The sequence below is a fragment of the Callorhinus ursinus genome, unplaced genomic scaffold, assembly GCF_003265705.2.
Source record: "Callorhinus ursinus isolate GAN/ISIS: 27379988/994484 unplaced genomic scaffold, GSC_fseal_2.0 scaffold6, whole genome shotgun sequence".
Lineage (NCBI taxonomy): Eukaryota > Metazoa > Chordata > Mammalia > Carnivora > Otariidae > Callorhinus > Callorhinus ursinus.
The window spans coordinates 20213360-20219359 of record NW_027397068.1 but is presented as its reverse complement, the minus strand read 5'-3'; the positions used below and the strand labels follow the sequence as shown (position 1 = coordinate 20219359).

At 41.1% G+C, this 6000-nt stretch overlaps 1 protein-coding gene across 8 annotated transcripts in view; it reads left to right on the top strand.

Moving 5' to 3' along the window:
• Positions 1–3210: 3210 nt before the first annotated feature.
• The window catches only part of USP45 (ubiquitin specific peptidase 45), a 69204-nt gene continuing 66414 nt past the window's right edge, over positions 3211–6000 (top strand). For 7 of the 8 annotated variants that reach the window (XR_012378507.1, XM_073893696.1, XM_025863001.2 and 4 more), the window contains exon 1: positions 3211–3364. The gene's annotated coding sequence lies outside the window, so the exon portion shown is untranslated. The remainder of the gene's footprint in view (positions 3365–6000) is intronic. The other variant, XM_025862992.2, reaches the window with a different exon arrangement.

Below are 6000 nucleotides of genomic sequence, written 5' to 3'. Positions count from 1 at the left end.
CAAATAAAAATCTTAAAAAAAAAAGTGCTTTAGACTAGACATCACAATTGTTGATTTAAAAAAGTTATTTATCTATTCTTTTGTTTAAATGAATTACTGTTTTCAGTAGTTCTGTGGGGATTAAAAAAAAAAAAAGACCTTAGTGATAACTTGGGCTACTTGGATGATCCAGGATAATTTCCCTCGCTCAAGATCCGTAATTTAATCATATTTGCAAAGTCCTTTTGCCATGTAATTAATGTAACATGATTACAGTTCCAGGAATTAGAACACCTTTGCGGGCGGGTCGTGTTATTCAGCTTACCACATAAAGTTTATTATTACTGTGGTTCATTTCCTTATTTTAAATGTATTCTCAATTTGGTCCCCCAATATAATGAAAGCTATATTTAACTGCAAATTAATTTATAATGGAAAATTTAAAAATTAATTTTTTAAAGATTTTATTTATTTATTCATGAAAGGCAGAGAGAGAGAGAGAGAGAAGCAGAGGGAGAAGCAGGCTCCCAAGGAGCAGGGAGCCCGACGTGGGACTCGATCCCAGGACCCTGGGATCATGACCTGAGCCGAAGGCAGACGCTTAACCATCTGAGCCACCCAGGCGCCCTAAAAATTAATTTCTAAATGGTATTATTAAAGTGTGTGTCCAAGGAATAATTTAATTAAGCAGTTTAAAATTATTCAGTTTTCAAGAATTTATTCTATATTTTTAAAAGATTTTATTTATTTGACAGAGAGCACAAGCAGGGGGAGCTGCAGGCAGAGGGAGAGGGGGAAGCAGGGTCCCTGCTGAGCAGGGAGCCTGATGTGGGGCTTGATCCCAGGACCCTGGGATCATGACCTGAGCTGAAGGCAAGTGCTTAACCGACTGAGCCACCCAGGCGCCATTAGTTTTCAGTAATTTAATAATTAATAGCACCACTTCAAATTTCTATGCCAGTGCCATCACTTACAATTCTGTTTTTCCAAAATATTTGGAATTTTAGCTATAGTTTCTATATGATCTACTTTGTGGATTAACTTTGAATTAAAATGTCATTATATGTTGTAAATTCACGTACTCCCCATGGCATTCCCAAGCTGTCCTGAATACATCAAAACCATAGGTAGCATGAACACAGGTATGGAAACAGTGAAACAATGTGCTTAGCCTCAATAAATCACATTCAATTTGATTTATGCTTTTGCAAGAGCACAGATTATGAAACAATTCTTTTTCCAATGTTCGTGACTAAGTATTTGAGAAATATTTTTCTGCAGGATTTTTTATCTCAAAAGATGAATAGCTCCTCCCATAACTAGCACAGTGCCAGACTTGGTTTATTAGCAAAAAGTCTTGTCAAAAGAGAGTCTTGATTATTGTTCCTTGGACAAGCGTCCAAGTTCTTCTTTCAAAGAGACTCAGGAAGTCTTAAAGTGGGATGAAAGGGAGAAAATAGTTAACTCTTCTGGGAAAGGTCTACTAATGCTGAGTTGATATGAATCATTAATTCTCAAACAACTCATTTTATTTCTTGGCATAATGCAAGTGAAAGGCAACTGGAAAGGAGGAGACTTTCCCCATTTCTTTCTAAGTCCACATCAAGCCTCCATGTATTTGACAAATCAAATGAAAAATTAGGAAATGTATTGTTTTCCATGCAGCTTTTTTTTTTTTTGAAAGAGTTTCTCTCAAAACTTAAAATGAGTATCTGTTGACTCAGGATTTCCATTGCTATCTACTAATGATATTTGCACAAGTAGGCAAAGATAAAGGGTACATCAACAGAAAACTGGGGGAAAAAATGATACATCCATTCACTGCAGTTTTAAGCAACTAGTCAAAAGAATGAGGCTAAGCTAGAGTTATGTCCAAGATAATCTGTCAAGCGAAAAAAAAAAGTTGTAAAATAGGATGTAGACTGCTAGAAATCAAGATAGTTTTGGAATTTTATCATTTCCAAGAAAAATTTTATGGTGTTTGCGTAATTCCTAAATTTCTTTTTTTAAAAGATTTTATTTATTTGAGAGAGAGCGAGCACAAATGGGGAGAAGGGTAGAGGGAGAGGGAGAAGCAGACTCCACACTGAGCAAGGAGCCTGAGGCAGGGCTTGATCCCAGGACTCTGGGATCCTGACCTGAGGGGAAAGTAGAGGCTTAACCTACTGAGCCACCCAGGAGCCCCTAATTCTTAAATTTCTATGTTCTAATTCAGTTTGTCTTTTTAGTCCAGTATATGATACATTTTTAAAAATCCCATTTACAGCAATGCTATTTAGTATGGAAATTAGATTTGTTCAGGTTTGCATATCTTTTTTTCCTCCATGTTCTGTTTCAAATCTGATGTTAAAATAAATGAAAACTTTTGATTTGTGATGTAAACAGTTTTGACTTAACAATTACACCACAATATGACCTATTCTTATTTGGGGAATTTTTTTTCCCCTAAAGAAAGAAATAGGGAAAAAAAATTTTTCCGTAAAGAAAAAAATTCGCCTACTCCAAAACATTACTTATCCCTATATCTAGCACAGTAACTGGCATATTTGTACTTAGTTATATTTGGTGAATGAATGGTTTCCATAAATACAATGTAAACACCTAATGACCTCCTTTGCCAAGTTCTGCTCATAGAAATAATGCTAACTATTTCACAAGAAATGAATTAGAGATTTTACTGGAAAATCCGAGTTTTTGGTTTATCTCTGGTATCTTGGACTCTTAATCCAAGGTTCTATCATAAGGCCACTGCCTCCTGGCTGAAGAGTTGTGAAAGATTGCAAAGCTTATAGGACTTACCCATAATGAGAGTTGATGTTTGCAATATCATTAAAATATTTTCAAACCATTATTACTAAACATATGAGTGTGCAGACCACTTTAACGGATAATCGAGCTTCGAAGAGGTATAGGTCAAGAAATTTCCTGTCTAGTAAGTAAGCGAGGACAGGTAAGCCCATAATGAAAAATATGCAAGATTACATGACAAATGTCAGATGTGACTTTACTGCACAGAAGAATGGGACAGAGGGAAGTAGGAGCTATCCCTTCAGGCCCTCACCAACAAGTGGGACTTAAGCCCGACTCCGGGTAGACCTGAGCTGCGTAGCCCAGGACACTATTCGGACAAGAGCCTTGAGTCTTCTCCCATTATTCTAAGATTAGTCTGGCCTACCGGGCTCTGCAGACCTACAGAACGCAGGCGCGACGCGAGCTGGCCCCGCCCTGTCCACGCCCCACTCCGGTGCGCCAACGCCATAGGGACGGCCTCAAACCCCACCCCGGCTGTGGGCGGGCACAGGAGGTCCTGCCTCTGCCGACCGGGAGGTCGGCCGCACAGGCGCAGTATCTTCTAGTTGTAGACGCGGCTTCTTGGCGCGGCTTGGTGAGTCCGGACTGCGGTGCCGGGTATCCGCAGTGTCTCGGTCTTCGCTTCCTCTACCCCAGCCCCTTGTGGCAGGACGGGGCTGGAGAGAGACCTGTTACGCGCCCCCGTCTTTCCGATCCCGGGGGGCTCCAGGGGGTCACCGGGGGCCGCGTGAGTGCGGCCAGACTGGGCGCCGGCGGCGGAACTGGGGTTGTTTGGGCGGGAGGGGTCCGCAGGGAGGGACCCGAGTCTCCGCTTTATCTAGAAGCAGGCGCTCTCCCCCCAACCCCACCTCCGACACCCTTCCCGCCTCCCTCCCGCGCTCTCTTCTTACTATACCCATTTTCTCTTGAGAAACTTGGGTTGCTATTGTTAGTGACTGGAGGGTAGTATTAGGAGCCTTGGAGAAGGGCTGCCGGGGTCCAAGTCTCCATCCACCACTTACTAGCTCCGGGACCTCTGCAAGTCACTTAACCTTTGTATGTCTCAGTTTCAAGTGTAAAATGGGGGAAGTAGTAGTAACCTGTCTCATAAGGTGGTTGTGAGAATTATGTGAGGTAATATCTTTTAAGCGCTGAGAGCCGAGCGTGATGCACACACAGCAAAAGTATGTCAGTGCTGTTCATCTTTTTGAGTCTGGTACTAAAAGGAGAGTGTGTCCTTCTCCCTACGCCGAAAATAATTGCCCAAGAGTCCAAGGGTAGGGAAAAAAATTTTTTTTTCTTTTTTGAGACTATGGGCTTTTGTTTGTATGGCATGTTTTTTAAAAAATCAAACATTAATAAACAACTTAGTTGTACATCCTACAGCAGAGAAAAGACAGATGTTAGAGTAATACTGAAGTTGAAAACTGGAAAGCTTTGTTTGGGAAACCACATGAAAAAAAGGGCCAGAACTTATTTATCCTGAAAAGAGTTAACATATCAAGTCTGAGACTGCTATCCTTAGAAAGTTCTGCTTGCAAGGGTACACCTTGTTTGGCATCTGGAAACAGTATAGTTTATGCTGTACACTGTGGTTTATGCTGAAGTTACCAGCCTCCAGGAAAAACCCGGTCCTGTGAGTCTGCAGTGAGCTTCCCTGGGCAGAAACATTGCACAGACATTGCTGGATTTTCCTTATTGGGGGAAAGAGTGTGCTCTCTTTGACCCTGTCTGGCCAGAAGAGAACATAAGGAAGCCTGCTCATGGATTCCTGCAAACTTCACTTTTGTCTTTTTCCATTATGCTCATGTTGTATGTCCATACTACATTGCTGTAATACAAGTTAGCCATGAGTACAACTACATGCTGAATCCTGTGAGACCTTCCAGTGAATCTCCAAGTATGTGGGTGGTCTTGGAACTCCCCAGACAAAATACTGGTGATAGAAACTACTTGAAGCTCCAGTAATTAGATTTTGTCTCTTTTTGCTTAAAAAGGGAAAGAAAAAGAAAGCTATATAGATAAGTAATTGCTAAATAGTGGGTTACTGTCCAAAATTATTTCTATGTCTAGATATAGTGCATGTGTCAGAAAAATCACTGGAAATTGACTACATTGCCAAGTTAAGTTTGAGTCTCTGTCTTTTACAGACCTTTTATAGATTGTAGGTCAAATACCTGGGGTTTTTTGTTTTTGTTTTTGTTTTGTTTTTAATTCTGCAAGCACTGTCTATGTGTTGATGTCTATTTTTATTAAGAGGTTATCTGTGAAGCTGGGAAAAGGTATGGCCAGTTTCTCTTGGGCCATTTTTCCTGGATTCTTTTAGTTATGCCTGTATTTTCAGGACATCAAATTGAAAGAGTTGGAGGTAAGTCTAACTTTGGGGGTGGAAAGATCAGATTTGCCTTCTGATTATATCTTTTTTCCCTCAGCAAAGTAGAAGACTAGATATTATTTTGGGAAGTAGGGAGATGGAGGAGTTAGAGGTTTAGAAGAGTGAGAAAGGTTTCACATGGCTGTGTGTGTGAGTAGTAGGTAAGTACGTTTTCCAGGAAGTGTAGTAGGTGATGGCAAGTCTTGATCCATTTGAGGTTGAGATTGTGATTATGAATTTAGTGGACCCAGTCTGCTTTCTTACAAGATTTTCTCCAGCCTCTTTGGATACAGACATGCAGAAAGTGGTTAATTGGGTTCATTTAGGTTTGGGGTTTTGTTAGGGAGGTGATGTGGTGGTCGTTAAGGCTCTGCACACATATTTTGTTCTTTCAGTGTACATGGGAAGGTTGCACTCTTTTGTACACACCCCACATCCCACTCCCTTACCCCCATGTCTACTTGAGGTTAAATGTGTCATATGACTTGCTTGGGCTGGTAAAATATGAGCAGACGTGACAGACATCATTTCCAAGTGAAGCTTTAAGAACCAGCACTCCATTTGCTACTTCCACATCTCCCTGCCTTGCTATAAGTGATCATGGAAGCACTTGGTGAGATGGCAGCCTTTTGCCAGCCTGGGCACTAAAGGTGAATAGGAGTGGCTGTAGAGGCAAAGCTGGAAGAACTCGAATTTGTGATTAGGGAACAGAATACTTGAATTAGTGATTTTGCAAGGTAGAACTGTAGGGTAAGTGGGTGAGGAAGTTTGGAGGGAAAAGGCAGTCAGAAATGAAGTGGTCAAGGAACTCAGAGGCCTCGTGCATCTCTAACCCTGAAGGCCATAATTTGTTGCCG